This window comes from Petaurus breviceps, unplaced genomic scaffold (genome assembly GCF_028583685.1).
Source record: "Petaurus breviceps papuanus isolate PSGF00001 unplaced genomic scaffold, PetGlider_PUasm1.0 90823, whole genome shotgun sequence".
NCBI classification, from domain to species: Eukaryota; Metazoa; Chordata; class Mammalia; order Diprotodontia; family Petauridae; genus Petaurus; species Petaurus breviceps.
This window is the reverse complement of record NW_027187352.1, coordinates 22214791-22235341: the sequence shown is the minus strand read 5'-3', so window position 1 is coordinate 22235341 and position 20551 is coordinate 22214791. Positions and strand designations below refer to the sequence as shown.

General features: G+C 37.4%; 1 long non-coding RNA gene across 1 annotated transcript in view; it reads right to left on the bottom strand.

Annotated features, from left to right (window-relative positions):
• LOC138148354 (uncharacterized) overlaps window positions 1-17474 on the bottom strand; it is a 236328-nt gene extending 218854 nt beyond the window's left edge. Inside the window, exon 1 of the long non-coding RNA XR_011165038.1 lies at window positions 15075-17474. This is a non-coding gene — a long non-coding RNA (uncharacterized lncRNA). The remainder of the gene's footprint in view (window positions 1-15074) is intronic.
• Between the last annotated feature and the right edge of the window lie 3077 nt (window positions 17475-20551).

Sequence of the window (20551 nt, the reverse complement as noted above, 5' to 3'; positions counted from 1 at the left end):
CTGGAGGAGAGAATGAGGCTGATGACTTTGCACAGCTCTTGGTCCTCTTAGAGAACTAAGTACCGACAACAACAACAATTAATGGGTAATAAGTCTATTGAATTTTTTTTTAAATGTTCTTTCTTCTGAGTCAGAGGTGCCTAGACTGGAAGCAGTTTCTAGTTCAATGTGAGTGGTCCAAAGAAAAAAATGGTCCCACAGGCACTCAAAAGGCTATTTTGTGGGGAAATGGGATTGTGAGGGGAGTTCCTGGGAGAAGAAGTGGAGAAGATGGTAGCTAACATCTTTCTCAACATTAAGATTCTATTACCCAGAAAGAAAGTTTACACACAACCCCTATTTGAGAACTTCAAGATACAAGAAAAATCATTATCTCACAAGGCAATACATTCCTTATTCAGAGAGGTCTACTTATTAAAAAGCCTTTCCTTGATTCCTTGAGTTATCATATGCCTCATTGTAAAATCTATCCACTCACTGGTCTTAGTGTTGACCTCCTCAGAAACACTGGATATGTGTAATTAATTTTTCACATGGCAGTCCTTTAAACACTTTCAGATAGTTAACACCCCTCCACCCCCCACACACATTCTCAAGGCTTCTTTATTCCAGGTTCTTTTTCTCAATCCTTCACATTTTCCTCTTTGTTTTAGCTTCACAACTGTTCATTATCTTGGTTTCTCTACTATATATTAACGTCATATTTAAATTTGTCTTCTAACAAGGGATTACAATGCCATAACTCATGAAGTGAGTAATGGAAGGACTTCCTCCTGGCAGTTGAGGTATTTGGAGATGAAATCCTACCCTACCTCTCAATGTGGTCCCCATTCCAGCTAGTATATAAAACCGAGTCTTCACCCAGCTTGTGTTTTCACTGAAAGACAATTGAAAGAATGTATAATTTGTCTAGAATGTAGTTGTGTGACCCTGGTTAAGTCACCTAAACCTCTTGAATCTCAGTTTCTTCAGCCTTCATGAGAAGGTTGGACTAGATGCTCTCTGTGGTACCTTCTATTTCAAATCAACAATCCCATGATCCTTTTGGAAAAGTAACCAGAAGCACATACCGTGTTTCCCCGATAATAAGACACTGTCTTATTAATTTTTTTGGACAGAAAAACACCAGAGGGCTTATTTTCAGGGGAGGGCTTATTTTAATGAACATTGACAGCAATTTTAATAAACAAGTAAATGTGAACAAAAAAATGTACCTTAATTCAATAAGCAAATCACTGGGGAAGAACAGGATGACGCGCTCACTGCTGCAGATCTGATTGGATGCAGCTCGGAGCGCGGCGTGCGTTTCACGGGGGGGGGGACGGTGCATACAGAGGGTACTGTAATGTAGCGTGTAGCGCAGGGGATCACCTTCACTACAGTAGCAATCTTAATAGGGCTTATTTTCGGGGGAGGGCTTATTTTAGAGGAATCTTACACAGTAAGGGGAGGGCTTATTTTCGGGATAGGTCTTATTATCGGGGAAACACGGTACCTAGGAAGGCAGTCACTGGCAACTTTTAAACTCAGCATTCACAATGGTTAGCAGAGCTGGGACTCTGGGTACATAAGAGAGACAGGCAGACAGTCATCTCAGTTGTTTGTTTTTTAATTTTAACTAAATGCATATATGTTAATGCAGGAAATTCTGCTTTGCATTGTGTGTAGATAATGATTGGAGGTGGGTGTAAATAAAGGGCATGAGTTACAGGAGCTCCCAAAGATAACAATGGGCAGTAACTCACTGGGGTTTACAATGTCCAAACTTTGCCTCAGGCTCTCAGAGGCCTTTCTCCATCTTGGGTTGACAGTTGCTTTTTCCCAAGGCAGGCAAGCGCAGCAGGAGGGAACAGAGTCCTTTCATCTTAAATAAATATAGTTACAAAAGAGTTTCAAGTAAACCAAAACTGAGCTCTCCCCTGTTCTCTGTTTGGCTTTGAGTCAAGCTTTCATACACAAGAGAAGTGAATGTAATTAGAGCCCTAGGAACCTGATACTAGTGAAGGAAAAGGAAAGAAAGCCGAAATTCAATGGCCCTCCTGCCAGAGGAAACATTATGAAGAAAAGGCAATACTTATTCTCCTAGGCTTTTAAAATCTTCCATGATACTGGTAAAAATATTTTAACCTACCTAAAAATAACAACTGGAAATTGATTTTTTATAAAAAGGAAATTTATGGAATTAAAATATTCCAGAGCCTTACTATATTTTTTTCTTTTTTTTCCCCTTTAAAAGCTTTCTAGGGCACCCCATTGCCCACAAAATAAAGTCTCAATTCCTGTGTTTGACATTCAATGTTCTTCTTAATCTGCCTCCAATCTAATGTTTCAACCATATTCCCCACTACCTGCCTCCTCATTAGATGAATTTTCCAGCTAAGCTGGATATTGTCCTCTTGATATAACCCAAGCTTTATCACCTCCCTGCCTTTGCTCACATTGTTCCCTCCATATATAATGTTCCCTCTCACACCACTTTTCTAAGTCCTACCCACTCCTCAAGGCACAGTTCAATGCCACCAATTCTTCAGGGATTTATTTTTTGCTTTGATAGCACTCTGTCTATGCCTTTCCAACAGTACTTCTACCCAATGCATTATACTTTATTTAAAAATTAATCTATTTGTTATTTCTTCTACTGGATGCAAAACTTCTTGAGGGAAGCGACTATATCTTTCTATCTCCAAGAGCATTATCATGTTTGGTGCATATTAAGTATCCAACAAATATTTGTTGATTTGAATTACCAAAGCAATATTGTTTCCCAAATACTACATATTAGACTAGGTCAAGCACAAATTTAAATGTTGTACTCAAAGACACCTCCAACTTATAATTGCATTCAGGATCTGCAGCAAGGAAGCCCCAAGCTAAAGATACTCTGTAGATTCACATCAACTCAAAAAAAAAATCACAAGTCTCCACTGATGTGTCGACTTTTCTAGTCATTCAGAACACACAATTAGTTCAAATCAAAAGCATATTATAAAATAACATGGTAATTAAAGTATCTATAAAACATTCCCCTCCCCACATAAAACTGAGAAATTCTCTCCTACAAATTTACATACTAGCAGTGGGAAAGTCAAATAAAGAGGCACCTATATAGGGAATATGTGTGGCCAGGGAACATTCATGCCAGGGACGCTGTAAGGCTACCAATAAACCATAATCATACTGCTTTCACTAGACCTATTCCTCACTCAGATCATGTGACATGTTATCTGACTGACTCAACACCTCTGCCCAATACATAATCTCACCTGGGCATTGCTCTCTGCCAGTATTACCTGGTTACTGTTCATCATGGCTCCATTGGGCCACTGGTCTCTGTTGGTCACTACTAGAGGTAGTTTGACACAAAATGGTGGAACTTCCCTATGGTTTTCTAAGCTTCCAGATTCTGGCTTCAGCCAGAGTCCTTTGCTCAGGGGCTGCCTCTTCTTCATAGAGGACTGAGTGGAATGCATAATCTTTCTTTTAATCTAAAGTACATAAACTTTTTACTTGCTAAAGTTCTTTTAGAAGATGTAAAAACCATAATACACTCAGGAATTAGACTAAGAAAAACAAGAATGAGGTATTCAAATGTGGTATGAACTAAAATTGTGAATGTCATTTTAAAACAAATGATCTTAGTGAGACAGCAGCATGTAATAGTGAAAAGAGTGATGGATTTGGAGTCAGAGACATCAATTTCAGGCTTAGTGCCAACACTTACTAGCATATGACCTTGGGCAAATTACTTAACCTCTCTGATTCTCAGTTTACTCATTAATACAATGGGACTAATAACACTTTTTATTGTCTACTTCATGGAGCTGTGATGAGGGGAAGTTTTGTAAACTACAAGGCTATGTAAATTTGATTTACTGTTATCATTTCTTGTGACAAATGCAGCAATGATGTGTACTATCAACCCTGGTACATGTTGAGTAAGGGAGAAAGCGTTCTATGTAACATTTTTGGAAAGTTCTTCTTGACAACTGTGAAACAATATCCTAAATCCCAAGTAAAGAAAATGTCTGGAGAACTAAATCATGAGCACTCAAGGGAAAATAATCTAAACAGTGCTCATCAGATGGTGAGTCCCAAGTTATTACTCAGGAATGCCCATAAGACTTCTTGTTAAGGAATAACAGACTTCCAGAATTAGAAAAATTCAGAGCCAGTTGAACCCATTCCTGAGCAAGGATCCGCTCCACAGCTTATTCAAGAAGTGGCCACCCAGCTTTCTTAAAAACCTCCAAGAGTGGGACCTACTATTGTACTAGGGAGTTCATTCCATTGGCATAACTTTAATTCTTAGAGAGTGATTTCCTGAAATCTGCCTCTATACAGCTTCTACTAGCTCTTCCTTCTAGTGACTAGCAAAATGAGCAAGGTCCCTTTTCTACATGATAGTTCTGACCTCACACACAACATTACATCTCCTGACAATCAACATTTTCACATGCTGGAACTCTCTCTGTCCTGTTCTCCATCTCCTAGGTTCCCTGGCTTTCATCAAGTCTCAGCTAAAGCTTCACTTTTTGCAAGAAGATCATATACATATATATGTATGTATATGTGTGTATATGTATGCATATACATATGTGTATTGTATTATTGTATGTGTGTGCGTGCATTCATGCATGTATGTATGAAGCTAGATAGCATAATGGATAGAGTGCTGGACCAGGAGTCAAGAAGTTCTGAGTTTCCATCCAGATCAGACACTAAGCAAGTCACTTAACTTATTTGTTTAACTATAAAATGGGTATAAAATCAATTGAGGGTTGTGGTGAGGATCAATTGAGATAATATTTATAAAGCACAGCACAGTGTCTGACATGCAATAAATGCTACATACATGCAGATTTCCTTCCCTTCTCCCTTGCAGTTCTCCTTAATCTTCATATATCCCCTTCTTCTGTGTGTATGTATACATATATGTGTGTATAAATAAAAAGCAGATATGTATATGTGCCATAAGTAGTATACATGCATGTTTGTTATATACATATATTGTGTTGTGACATGTATGTGTATATAAATATATACATTTATGTATACACACATAATATACATACATTTACATATATATGTGCGTACTTGTATATGTGAATACATGCATGTGTGTGGAGTTTGTATGTGGTTGTTGTCACATTGTCTACCCATTTCCACAAAACAGTATGGGATCTTTGAGAGTAAGGACAGCTTTTCCCCATTTCTTTTTTCCCTAGGACTTAGTAGTACACAGTAGGCATTTTTAAAATATTGGTTGCTTAATTGATAAACTCAAACATCAGAATACAGCTATCATGCCCCATAAAGTTTCTTTTCTCCAGGCTAACTATTCATAGTTCTTTCAAAAGGTCTTTATATAACACTATCTCAAGTCCTCATCTTCCTAGGTGATGGTTTATGGAATCTGCAGCTTATCTATTTTATCTAGGGGTGTCCTGGTAAATATTTAATAGCTGGTTCTCAGGGAAAAAAACAAAAACAAAACTGTACACAACACATTTTATAATGTTTCATCTGCATTATTAACATTTTCTCCATCACATTCTTAAGCCTAGACAATCAAAACAATAAATCATGGCATTTTGCAGGATTTGCCAATTTCCAAATTGTAAACTCTCACGCTGAAAATATAACAGTCCAGGTCAAGGTGGCCCCAGCACATCCCTCACTTTATACCTAAAATGTGGTGCCAGTTACTGAGCACAATAGTCCAGTTGTGGCCTTACCAGGGCAAATATCACAAAATGTGTATGATTGTCTTTACTCTGGATACTATGTTTTGATTAATGGAGTCTTGCACAATTAGCTTTGGGTTATCATGTAATACTGTTCACTCATATTGACTTTCCAATGCAATAACCTCCCCCATCCCAAAATCATTTTAAAAGGAACAGTTGTCTAGACACACCTTCACTGCTCTATACTTATAAAACTGATTTCCTTGTAACCCTAGTTCTTAACACTGTGTCTGACACATAATAGATAATAAATGCTTGCTTGAACTTTTTCCTCATCTTTATTAAATTTTATGCTATTAGATTTGGCCCATTGTTTGAGTCTGTCCATAGCTATGATTGTATCCTCATTTATCCAACATGCTCCCTATCATTCTCAACTTTGCATCATTATCTGCAAATGTGACTTGCCTTGCTATGTATCATCCAAATCATTATCTACTATGTTAAATAACACAAAGCCAAAGAATGATTTCTGGACTACTCCACTACAGATATTCCTCTAATTTGACAAAGGCACAATCACACAACTATTTTCAAATCCACCTGATTGTAATATCAGGGACTCCATCTCTCAAATGTTTTGATGACATTTAATTTTGCTATGTCTAAAACAGTCCTCTAACAGCCTAATTACACTGGTAAAAAAGAAAATGTAGTTAGTCTAACATGATCTAATTTTGATGAAGCCTTGTTGCCTTTAAGTAACTGTTGTTCCCCCTATTCAAAATACTTAGAAGCCATAGTTTCAATATCATATCTATAATTTTTCTAAAAATAGAATACAATTTAATGGCCAGGAGCTACTTCTGCCAACTTTTAAAATTGCTCTTCTCCAATCTTATGATACCTCTCCCAATCTCCAAGATCTTTCAAATATCACAGATGTTCTGTTGCTACTCTAAAATGTAGCTCATAACAGATTGTTACCTTCAACCACCTAGTGGCAACTAGGTGATGTCTTCACATTTTTAATTTACCTCCTGTTTGACTATTATCTATTCCAATAGAAACATACTGTTCTTGGGAAAATCAAATGGAAACAGAAAAATAAATTTATTATCATTCCTTCCAATTACCCCATCCCACCATTTCTTTGAGCCTCCTCTTTTATATAACATAATTACAAATAAACCAAAATTTAATTTTCCTTCATATTCACTGTCAACCTCAGCTCATTCAGATTTCAGTATCCTAGTGCTATTTTTGTAAGCCTGAGTTACTCTGTAGTATTCATCTCCCAATTACATATCCTTGTTTTCCTCTTCTATACATATGTTGTTATTGACAATCTGAATTGATCGTGAGTGCCTTATATAGCTACATAAGTCTCCATAGTCACTCCCCCTTTTCCTTATTATCACCATAACTTTTTCTTGTGTCTTGAAAATTTCCAGTCAATCCACAAGTATTTATTAAGCAAGATCCCCCTCTAGGGTTGGAGAGACAGTGATACAAGTCTTTTTGCTCCCATTATTTTGGCTCCATGATACCCTCTCTGGATTGGAACAACTTCACTGGATCCATCTTCTACCACTACAGTCTGGCTCTGAAATCCTCTCTTGGTTTAGACTAACAGTGCTATGGACTTTTCTGTTCCCAGAAACAAAGTCTGAGTTCTCTCCTCTAGGGTTAGAGCAATAATGCTGTGGCCCTGTATCTGAGGTCTTCTCTCTATGTTTAGAGTGCCAGCATCATACCCTCTGTACTCAGGAGCTGAAGCTGAGAGCCCAACCTCCTCTCCATGATCACATCAACACTGCTGCAGACCCAGAACCTGACTTCATATCCTTGCCCACCTCTGTTCCATGTTTCCTGCCCTAGTCACTTGCCTGTGAATTTATGATTAGATTTGTGGTTTTTTCCTGTAGACATAACTTCTTCTGATTTCTCCTTAGATTTCTGATCATTACTCAATCTGATGTTTTTTGAAGGTCTTTACTGGAGTAAATTTCAAAGGAGCTAGATTGCCCTGTTTCCTGATAATGCACCATTTTAGTTGATCTTCCTGTTCCCTTTTTAATATTCCCTCCAGCCTTTCCTAATCTGTCCCTCCAATAATTCTTACCTCAAAAATATGACAGATAAAATGCATGTAAATTAATATGAACCAAGTTTCGAAATAGCTAGGTGTGTACTTTTTAGAATGTAGTATCTGATTTTCCCCATTTGGAAAATTCCCATCTTCAATGACCACATCAATCTATAAATGAATCATAGAATGTTGAACCTGAAAGGAACCTTGTGAAACCCAAAATGTATTAGTGGAACCCACCTCCTTCATTTTTCAGATGAGAAAACAAGCAATCAGAAGGAATTACTGAGCCATAATTACATTATTGATATATACTATACTAAAGCACTAAATAAACAAATACAAAAGAAGCAAAAATACCCAGTTTCTTCGGTTGGAGAGAGGAGAGTAGCACAAATGCAACAACTAATCAAAATAAAATAAATAATATAATTAAATCCTCTGCAGAGGAATATTCCTACTAACAACAAAGGACATTGAAAGGCTATATGGGATAGTGGAATGAACACTAGACATAAAGCCAGAAGAAGTACTTCAAATCCTGTCTCAGGTTCTTTTCTCCTTTAAGACTAAAGCAAAAGGGGCGCCCAGGTGGCTCAGTGAGTAAGAGCGCTGGCTCCAGTGTCGGGATGACCTGGGGATCAAATCTGGGCTCAGATACTCAGCACCACACCCAGAAATAACTGGCCGTGTAACCTTGAGCAAGTTACTTAACCCTGATTGCTTATAAAAAAAAAAAAGACTAAAGCTAAGCCACTCAAATGTTCTTAGTCAAAGCTTTCTCATCCATAAAAGAAAGTCAATTAACAGTATACTCTGCATATGTTTTTGTGAGCTCTCATGAGATAATATATATAACACTTTACAAACATTCATTTATGCCACATATATAATGTACATATGTATATATGCATGTGTGTACGCATATGTATTATTGTTATTATTGGAAAAATATCTTTAAAGGAATATTCTCCAATAAATTCATCATCCAGTGGTTCATCCTGCCATGGAAGTAGCCTTGGAATTCTACAGACTTTGCCAAAGAAATGTAATCCATGACAGATTTCTTCTACTAAGCTCCAAAGGCTTTGAGTGGGCTGGTGTCAGAGTGTGAGTCCTTGTCAAAGATTGGATGGTCACATCAGGAGGCTGGCTGCCAGGTGATTATTATTATTTTTTGGCCGTAGCAATTCACAAAACCATCCACTAAAGCATGGAAGGATTTGATCTGAGTGGGTGGAGAGAGGACTTGCACTGATATAATCAGAGTTCTTTTGATGTAGAAGTAAGAAGGTATAATTAAGTACTATATCTTTCAGTAAAGTCAGTAAATGCTACAAAGATGTCAGAGGAAGGAGATATTTGTGTGGGACAAAGTCATCAGGAGAGGATTATGGAAAAGGAAAGTCTTCAGTTAGAATATGAAGGATAATTTAAGATTTGGATAAAAGCATTCAGAGTTGAGAAGAAGCATAACCAAGGGCACAGAGGACTAATAAAAGAGAGGTTTTGCCCTGCTGATTAGTGAGAGATAATAAGGCTGTTCTAACTGAAAATACATAGCTTTTTCCACTAGATCACACTTATTCTCTTGGTTAAGTCTTCTTTCCCCCTCATAGGAATAATTAGGAGTAATGTGGCACTACACACAAGCAGGGACTAAATAAATACTTATTAAATGAATGAATGAACAAGTGAGTGAGTGAATAAATGAAATGTCTCTTTTGCTTTTCACAGATTCTCAGAATTTCAGAGTTAGAAAGGACCTTGGTGGGCTTCTCATCAAAAATCAACAGTCTCCTCAACAGCACACCTGACAAGTGGTCATCCAAGCTTTTTTTTCCTGTTTTTCAGACTGACATGGCCTGAGAAAGTCATCTGAAAAGGGTGTAGAAACAATAAAAACACCTTTTCTATTCCTACTACATTATGATCTCTACTTATTTGTATAAACCCCAGGGCTTCTCAGCCTTGACCTCTGAAGTCCCAGTTGAGCACTGAAGGGTTTTCTTGAGGACTCATAATATCCATGTGTTGTAGTGGATATAAAGTCCACAAGATCTGAGTCTAAATCCTGTCTCAGTCATGTACTAATTTTGTGAGCCAGAACAAGTCATTTAACCTCTCTCAGCTTTCTTTTTCTCATCTGAAAAATGGGTCTAATGATAATATCTAAGAGGATTCTTGTAAGGATGAAATGAGAGAGCATATGCAAAGCATTTTGCAAACCTTAAAGCACCAGCTTTTGTTATTATTATTCATGTATTATATTAAGCAGCTAGTCCTCCCTAACCACCCTCCCACCCCCTTTTTTAAAAAATTGATAAATAGATATCATTTTCAGAACTAGAGCTTCCTTCAAAAAACATCTGTCATGCTGGGTTAGTTAATGGCCGTGGTGGGGAATGAAACATAGCTACTTAGGATTTATGCCAGCACCACTTATCCTGCCCACAAGGATGACATCAGTCATTTCAGCAACTGACAAGTACAATAGAGCTTGCTCAATGGAGAGGGTGTGTTCTGGGAGAACTGCTGCTGTGTAAACACCAACACATTCCATATACTTCCAGACAAATATCATGAGAGGTCATTTTAATTGAACTCATGAATTAAACAAATAATTATTAAGCACCAACTATAACAGAGACTCAGGAGTCTACCCTAATCAGATTTTATCTGAAGTACTGTGTGTAGTTCAGGGGGCTAGGATAAGGAACAATAACCTGGAGCGTATCCAAAAGGAAGGTAACCAGAGTGATGAAATGCCTTGGATCCGTGTCCTGTGAGGAGAAATTGAAGAAACTGGGAACGTTTAGCTTGGAGAGGTGAAAACTCTGGGGGAATCATTGTGTTCAATGTTGAAGGCCTGTCATGTGAAAAAGTGATTAGATGTGTTTTGTTTGGCCTTAGCAGGCAGAAAAAGAAGCAACGAGTGGAATTTTCAGGGGCAAATTTAATTTTGATAGTAGGAAAACTTCCTAACAATTAAGGTTGTCCAGAAGTGGAATGGGCCATCCTGTCACTGGAGTTCTTCAAGGTGAGACTGACTGATGACTGTCAGGTGTATTATAGGAGGGATTCTTTTCAAGTATAAGTTAGATGGCTTCTAAAGTCCTTTTCAGCTTTCGTTTTCTATTATTTTATGATTTTGTGATTGAAGTACTTGGATATATATGTAGGCAGGGTGGGCTGCCAGGTGAAGAATCATCTGGAAAAAATCTTTTTATGCATGCCCTAGGATTATTTTCTTCTGACTTTGGAGAGGAAAACTGTTCCATAAGGAAGATATGGCATGAAGGAGATAGGGGCATAGGGCCAAGCTGTTGCCCAGTTTATCATATCTCATTAGCTCAGTCAGCTTTGCATGTGAAACTTACTTATTGCTCCCAGGGTTACACCCAATTACTAAAAAGAGCACACAGTCAAAAGTTAGATCTGTAATCAGGGAAATAAGGTAGCTTGACTTCCTCTAACAATCCCCACCTCTTCCCACAAGAGAAGTATGTGTCCTTGGCCCTTTGGGTAGCCAGATGGAAGACAGTCCCCGTTTACAAGACAGCTCTAGAACAAATAGGATCGGAGAGATACTATATCACAAGCCTACAGTACTTTCTGGATAATTTGGGGTCTGGTGTCGCAGAAACCCATTTGTAATTGATCCAAGTCTATTTGTGTACCCTAAAAGTGAGCTTGGAGATATTCCTGATAACATACAAATCCCTTCTGACTGACTTCTGTTTGTGTGGTGTTGCTATTAGATGCAGCAAGCATTTATTGAACACAACATGGTCATAAGCTCATTCTAGAATATGGGAACTCTACTATATTCAGAGGACCTGGGATTGAATCCCATTGACCTTAAAAAGTCATTTAATCAGGGCAATTAGGTGGTACAGTGAATAGAGCACTGGCCCTGGAGCCAGGAAGACCTGAGTGCAAATCCGACCTCAGACACTTGACATGTAATTAGCTGTGTGACCTTGGGCAAGTCACTCAACCTCAATTGCCTTGCCTTCCCCCCTCCAAAAAAAAAAGTCATTTAATCCCTAATAGTCCCAGACTCACTAATAATGCAGTAAAAAAAAAGAGACACTGAATTTTGAATAAGAAGTCTTGTGTTCAAATTCCAGCCATGCTATTTCATCACTCTATGACTTTGGTCAAGTCCCATTTGGGGACCTGAGCCTCTCTGGACCTTACTTGCCTCATATGTAAAATAGGGATACCAATACTTGTTCTACTTCTCTAAGTTGTGAGGAAAGCACATATAAACCTTAAAACATAAAAAATGTGACAGTGTTTGATCTCAATGGTACAATAAAAAATTCAGAAGAAAGAACTGCTTGAGTTCATTCCAACTGTTGTTATTATTCATTCATTTTCAGTTATGGCCAATTCTGTGACTCCATTTGGGGTTTTCTTGGCAAAAATACTGGAATGGTTTGCCATTTCTTGCTCCAGCTTATTTTACAGATGAGGAATTGAAGCAAACAAGGTTAAGTGACTTGCCCAGGGCCATACAGCTAGTATCTGAGACCAGATTTAAACTCCTGTCTTCTTTGACTCCAGGCACAGTGCTCTGGTCACTGTGCCACCTAGCTGCCTATCATGACTCTTTAGTGATAATACCCTCTTTGTCCATTTTACACAACTGCTATAAAAATCATGGTGAAGTCTCAAACACATAGAACTTGAAATTGGAAGGGGCTTTAGGCATTATCTAAACATAATATTTCATTTTACAATTGAGGAAACCGAGATCCAGAGAATATAAGAGTCTTATCTTGGATGATATAGCTAATAAGGATATGAGGTAGGATTTGAACCTAAGTGTTCCTGAGTTCAAGTCAATTGTAAATAGCACTGGAGATTAAGATCCTAGGATCTTTGAGTTCAAATCTATTGATTTTTCTACTTTACCACAGTCCAAAGTCCCAGATTTGAATCCTTACTTATTCACTACCTTTGTGATGCTGAGTAAAGACTGGAAGCCATCCCCTTATTTGTGTCTCATGATTGACCTCCCAAGAAATAGCAATGGTGCCAGTCAGAGAGAGAACAAGGCTATGATTTTGTCATGGATACTATGAAGACCTTTTGCCATAAATGTTATAACTGAGTTGGCATTTGGAACATTGGTGCACTCATTTATATCCCTCTCACCCAATTAACTGGACAGGCAGCTCAGTCAGCTATGTACCACCTCAAAACCAGTAGAAACAAGGAAGAGACACATAGCTGCTCAACATAACTATTCCTCTTAAAGTATTGAGAAATTTTTTTAAATTAACTATTGGCCACCCAGCCAAGTGGATGCTCAATTTCCTTGGAGTAGGAAATGTTTTAGTGAAGTAGTAATAGTGAGGCAAAAGTGAGAAAGGTCATTCTGAGGTTAGCTTCAGGAAATCAAAACCAATAATCATTACCATCTCTAAGCTTATTTGAATACAAAATTTAAACACGAAACACATTAATATGGTTTGCTGAGCCATCTTGAAGACATTTTTTAGAATGCCACAAAACACTTTTGGACATGAGTAATGTGCAATTGTGTTTAACTTGATTGTGTGTAATTGTCATGAGATTTTGGTGAGAGTGTTTCTTTTTTTAATGAGAAGAAGGTGGAAGGGAGAGAAATGGAGCAACAAGCCTGGAGTACAGAAGCCCTGAGTTCAAATCCAGCCTCTTATTGGCTATGCATCCCTGGGCAAGTCACTTAACCCCATTTGCCAAATAGCAATCCACTACAGTATCTTTTCCAAGAAAACTCTAAATGTGGTCATAAGAGTTGGACATGTTTGAAAGAACTAATCAATGACAACAATATATATATATATCACCCACCCCAACCTCTTTTTTATGCTATCCAAAGAGGTAAAACACACCATCTCTCAAGACAGACTATTCCACTTATTAATCTCTTTTAGTTTTTGTCTTTATCCATTTTTTGGAATTTCTTTTTTAAAAATTTGTCAATGTGTTTTCTTTTTACATTACAAACATTTACAGATTATTCCCATTGTGTGAAAAGTCTCTTGTAACAAATTAAAAGAATTAAATAAAACTAATGGTATAGTATCATGAATGGAATATGCATGCAACATTTCACATCTGTAGCAGCCTCCTCAACCCCATTTAGCAAAAATTTAATAATCTATTTTCTCTTCCTTCTTCCACCCCACTGAAAAAAGTAAAGAAAATAAATTTTTGTTACAAATACACATGACCAAAAAAATCCTGGGGCAGACAGGTGGTGCAGTGAGTAAGAGCACTGGCCCCAGCATCGGGAGACCCGGGATCAGTTCCGGCCTCAGATACTTGGCACCCACACAAAATAACTGGCCGTGTAACCTTGAGCAAGTTACTTAACCCCAATTGCTTTAAAAAAAGTCCTCAAACTCTATACTCTATCTCATCATAAATTATATATAGATACATATATATATGTGTGTGTGTACACATATATATTTAGTGCATGTGCTATATATTTGTGGACATATATAAGCATGAATATGTGTGGGCTTGTATGTATATTTGTGTGTATACTCATGTCTCATTCTGTACTCTAAATCTATCACCTCTCTATCATGAATAGCACATCTCATCACTGGTCCTATGGAATTTTAAATTTTCATGCTATTGATCATAATTCTTATACCTTACAGCATCTTAGGTACATGGTCATAGCCTATTGCTAAGAAAGACCAAGAAGTTTATTCTGACTCCTACAACTAAAAGTGACTCCTTCTCAATTCCTAGAAGCTAAGTAATCCATTCTACACATTTGGCACTTATACATTAGTGTCATTGTTAGTTATCATTCATACTTATGTACCTTGTCTCCCAAACTAGATGAAAAGTTCCTTGACAGAAGGGATTATGTCTTATTGTCACATACTGTGCCCATAATAAATCCTTAAAAGATGATGCATAATAACTTAATTCAGAATTTGGCTTATAATTGCTTAGATATTCTGGACTTGTTGCAAAACCAACCACAGAATTTCATCATTTGGAAGGACTACAAAGACCAACTAGTGTAATCTCAACCAGCATTTGAACTTCAACAACAACAAAAATTCCCTCTACACATATCTGACAAGTACTTATTCAATATTTACTTGAAGACATCCAGTACAGGGGAAGTCATCGGCTCCTGAGCCCCCATTCCACTTTTGAATAGCTCCAATTATTAGAAAGGCTTTCTTCAAGTGAAAATCTAAATTGCCTCTTTGTAACTTCTTTATAACAAATGCCTCAAAAAGTTCTATGTTCATCTATTAAGTGCTTACCATGTAGTTAGTAGGAATGTATTTAAAAAGTCATTCTTGGTAATTTTGACTTCCAAAGAGATATGAAAGGATAGCTCTTCCCACAGCATTGCAGAGGCTGGGGAAAGAGAATTCACAGGTATGGAACATTGTCATATATCGTCAGATCTTTTTTGATGCATTGGTCAATTTTGCTGTTTTTTTCTCTTCTTACTCTTAATCTTAAAAAAGTCATTGTTACATGGGATGATTCTCTGGGAGGAGGTAGAAGGAAGCAAACAGAGGGAAATTTAGGCAAAATAAAAATAAGTGATAGTAATAAAAATTTACAAAGACAAAACAAAAAGTTTCTCTCTGTTAATGAGGCTCCATTTTGCATTCCCCTACCCCTCCCAAAGCCTGATGGATTATTACTCCCAAGCGCACTCTCATTACACTGTGTGCCCTCACACACATCTGGCCAGGAGTGAAATTTCTAAACAATTATATAGCAACAGCTTGACATATAACAGTGACAAATGCTCAACTTAATTAGCCTTAGAACAATTAAGAAAAAGGCTCGGCAGAGGATTCTGCTACAGTGAAGTAAACATCAGCGTTCTTTATTATTTCTCAGATGATTAAATGAACTTGAGATGTCAATTATAAGTTAATTTCCAACACTGATTGTAAAGGCTAGTGAACCATTGGATTCAGTGCCATGTTACCCCTGGGGTAATCTTATTGCTGAAAAGGGACCTAAGAAGTCCTATAGTCCAAAGAGTACCTGAACAGGTGTGCCTTCAACAGCTCCAAAACTTGTTCATCTGACCTCTACTTGCAGATCTCCAGTGGAGGGTAACCACCTACTTGTTAAGGCAGCCCATTTCATTTTTAGAGAGATTTAATGGTTCGGCTTTCCACCACCTCACATCAAATTTAAACCTACTTCTTAATCTGTGCCCGACACACATTGGTCTTCCTTCTGCCCTGGGGGGCCAACTAGAACATACTTATTTTCCATTCCACATAACAATGTTTCAAATATTTGTAGACAACTAACATTCACCATGAGGCTTATTTTCTCAAGTCTAAATGCCTGCATCGTTTTCAATATATCCTACTGTGACATGGTCCCCTCACCCTCCTGGTTACTTGGCTTCTTTCCTCTGGTTGTACCTGTTCACTGTTAAATTCCTCATTCTGAACACTTGGCCTCAGCTTAACCTGATGACATTAGTTATCGTGGCTGCCTTGTCCCACCATTGATTCATACCAAGCTTGCAATTAAGTAAAGTCACCAGATCTTTTTCAAACAGCCACACCTCTGCCATCCTATACTTTAAAAGTTGCACAAAAGCCTCGTCAAGACTTTTTGTTAATTTGTTTCTTTGATACAGACCTGTGATTTCAATACTTTAGAGCATTCTACCTTGAGAAAACTCTCTCTACCGATAATAGGTATTATTCTGTAATTAGTACCTTGAAAGGTTAGAAGTGACTTGTTCAGAAGCATAAAGTCAGTATGTGCCAGACTTTCAAGCCCAGGTCCTTCTGATCCCCAAGGTAGCCCTCTTCACTTCAAGCCATACTTTCTTAAATTTAATTGCATTACAGTTGAACAATCATTTTAGCCTACCATGGTCTTTCTGGATACTAACTCTGTCATCCAATGTGTTAGTTATCCCTCCTAGCTTGATGTCCTCTGCATGTCAGACAGGCTATCTCTGTCTTTATATCCAAGTCATTGATGCAATTGTTAAACATTTCAGAGTCAGGGATCGACCCCTTAGAGTATTCAGCAGAGAGCCCTCTTCAAGTTGGCATTAATCTATTAGTATTAGTGACTAAACTTTGGATCTAGTCATTCTATCAGCTTAAAATAAGCCTAGCTGGGCTATTATCTGTCCCACATCTCTCTGTCTTGCTCATAAGGATAACATTAGGAAATGTGTGTAATGCTTTGTCAAAATTGTGCCTATAGTATTCCCTGGAACTTTGACAGAGTGAATGGATTCTAATTCAAAGAGCTTCTAACTAGAGCTCAGGAGATTTGGATTCTAATCCTAGATTTCCTCCTACTAATTAGCTGTACAACCTTGGGAAAGTCACTGAACATCTCTGAGCTTTTGTTTTCTGTATATTGAATACCTATTTAGTGGGGTGATTGTGTTGAAGTAGTGAGAAAATATATAAATTTTAAAATGCTTTATTCTATTATTGTGCTATGAGAAATGACAAGCAGAATGATTTCAGAAAAACCTGGAAAGGGGCAGCCAGGTGGCTCAGTGAGTAAGAGCACCAGTGCCGGTGTCGGGAGACCTAGGATCAGTTCCGGCCTCAGATACTTGGCACCCACACAAAATAACTGGCCGTGTAACCTTGAGCAAGTTACTTAACCCCAATTGCTTAAAAAACAAAAAAGAAAAAGAAAAACCTGGAAATACTTACATGAACCAAGGAAAATGAAGTGAGCAGAGCCAGGAGAGTAAAAGCAATATTGTACCATGAAGAACTGTGAATGTTTTAGCTATTCTCAGCAATACAATAATCCAAAACAATCCCAAAGGACTCATGGTGAAAAATGTTATCTTCCTCCGAAGAAAGAAATGGTATTGTCTAAGTACAAACTGAGGTACGCTATTTTCACTTTCTTTCTTTCTTCTTTCATTTTTTTTTTGTTTGTCTTCTTGTACAAAATAACTAATATGGAAATGTTTTACATAATTGCATATGAACAACCTATATCAGATTATTTGCTGCCTCAGGAAGAGGGGAGGGGAAGGAGGGATAGAGTTTTGAACTCAAAAAAAATTTTTTTAAAGTTTAAAATAGTTTTAACGTATAATTGGGGAGAAAAAATATTTTTAAATGGTTTATTCTTCAGTTAGGATATAAGCTCCTTGAGGCTAGGAGTCATATAACTGTATTTCTTTGTATTTTACATAGAAGCTAGAATGTTGTTATATATATATATATAAGGTAGATATCCAATATCTGGTCAAATGATGAATATAATGCATGAAAGACCCCCAATTTGGCAGTTATCTTGTGTTTTCCTGAGTAACATTTCGTAAAAATAAGAATGAAAATAACTTTAACCTTTGGGAAACCTCTTAGTGGAGTATATATGGAAAACTAATTAAATGCAAAAGCTGGAGCAGGAATAGGTCAAGTTCTGACTGATCTAGAGTCAAAGAATCCAGACCCTTTGAAAACCAAGGAGCATTGGGATCCTTGTGGATCTATGAGGTAAATACCTGGTTTCAAAATGGAGGCTGGATTACACGCAAATTTTTGAAGCTAAACCAAACTGGAGTTCCATAAATCCAAGTAAGGCTAGAGGAAGCCAACAAATAAAGGGTTTGGGGGGTGGAAAGTGGACATAGACTTAACCTAGGCTGCTTCTAACAATGTTGATATCGATCCCACTTACCAATGAAGTCCAAATCCTTAAGACCACACTGATAATTTACAGCCCCAATCCAAGTTCTCAAAATGTCCTCCTCTTACTTTACAACCTCACCTGTGAAATAGAGGCAAGAAAACATAAAGAGATGCTTGAAACCCAAAGGTTACATGAAAAGGGAACAGCTTGGCAGTAGTTCAGCATAAAGACAAGGGAAAAGTTAAAATTTGACCAATAGAATATAAGCTGTGAGAGCAGAGACTGTTACAGTTTTACCTTTATTTTCCTGGTCTAAAACAGTGCCCAAAACTTAACACAGTGCCTGGCATATAGTTAGCAATTAATAAATGCTTATGGATTGATGCATAGTAGGTACTCTATATATTTATTTAATTGAATTGAGAATGACTGGGAAATGGAGACCTTTGGAAATTAGAAGGCAGGTTATAAATACCACAAAGTGTAATACTTAACAAACTAGGAAATTTAGAGCACAGTTGATAGATACTAGATTAGTGAAACTTTAATAAATGTTAGAGAGGCATTTAGCTACCTGCACCATGTATAAAGCATCGACCCTGGAGTCAGGAGGACCTGAGTTCAAATCTGGCCTCAGACACTTAACTAGTTGTGTGACCCTGGACAAGTCACTTAGTCACAACCCAAATTGCCTCAAAAAAAAAGTAAATAAAAATAAATGCTTGTTGGTTGATTAGCTTAGTTACAGTAGTCATTGGTATGTTTGGGAGCTCATATTGAGAGTGATGAAATTAAAAGAGTAATATCCATGTACTGTATTGTTAGAGTATTTGCAACCAATGAAAATTTGGGAAAATAGAAAAAGTTTATTGGTATGGAAAGGACAGAGACTTTATTAGTTGGATCTCAGTTCCCTAGAAGAAAGTTAATAAATATGCATGGTAAATACTATGCTTGGGAAAGCCCCTAGAATTTTCTTAGGGACAGAGATAGACATACAGACAGAGATGATAGATAGATAGGTAGATAGATAGATAGATAGATAGATAGATAGATAGATAGATAGATAGATAGATAGATAGATTGATTGATTGATTCTCACAGGAAGCTATTCCCAAACCCTCAATTTCCTTGCTTTCCCACTCTTAATTATTTCCTATTTATCCTGTATAAAGCTTATTTGTGCATATTTGTTTTCCTCCATTAGATTATGAGCTCACTGAGGGCAGGGACTCTCTTTTGTATCCCCAGTGCTTTGCACAGTGCTTGTCACATGCTGACTGACTGACTGATTCTCCCTTTAAGAATGATCCACTTGGGGGCGGCCAGGTAGCACAGCGAGTAAGAGCACTGGCTCCAGTGTTGAGAAGACCTGGAGATCGAATCCCGGGCTCAGACACTTAGCACCCACCCAGAAACACCTGGCCGTGTAACCTTGAGCAAGTTACTTAACCCCAATTGCTTTAAAAAAAAAAAAAAAAAGAATGATCCACTAGTCATTTCTAGCTGTTTACCTCATAGAATCCCTGATCCTTGATTCTATACCGCCACTCTTCTCCATAATATACCTTGTCCTTAGTCATCAAAAAAACTCTTAACGTGCTCCAATTACCCCAGAATTCTCAGTGTTTAAATTCATGACAGAACAACATGTATACTATGGGAGACAAAGAAATATAAAGTATGACTCTTGCTCTCATGGATCAAATGATCTTATTAAAGACACAAGACCAAGGTGAAAACACACACAAAGATTAAGGTGAAAGGAAAGAATTTATTTCGGTTAATCAAGAGTAATGAATTGAATGCTGTAGCAAGTGATAGGGTGGTCTAGTGAAGAGGAGCAAAGAAATGCTAAAATTTGCTCAAGAAGATATAATTTACATAATAAAATTTTTCCAAAGCATCTTGGCAGCATAGAATGAATGCATATCATCTAGACTTAACCTAGGGGCTATGGACTCTTGAAGATAAATGTATAGATTTCAGGGGATCCATGAACATAGATGGTATAAAAATACATCTTCATTTTCACTAGCCTCTAACTTAAATTTATCATTTCCTAAAATTATTTTAAAATATTCTGAGATAGGGTCCATAGGCCTTACCAGAGTACCAAAACTGTATATGA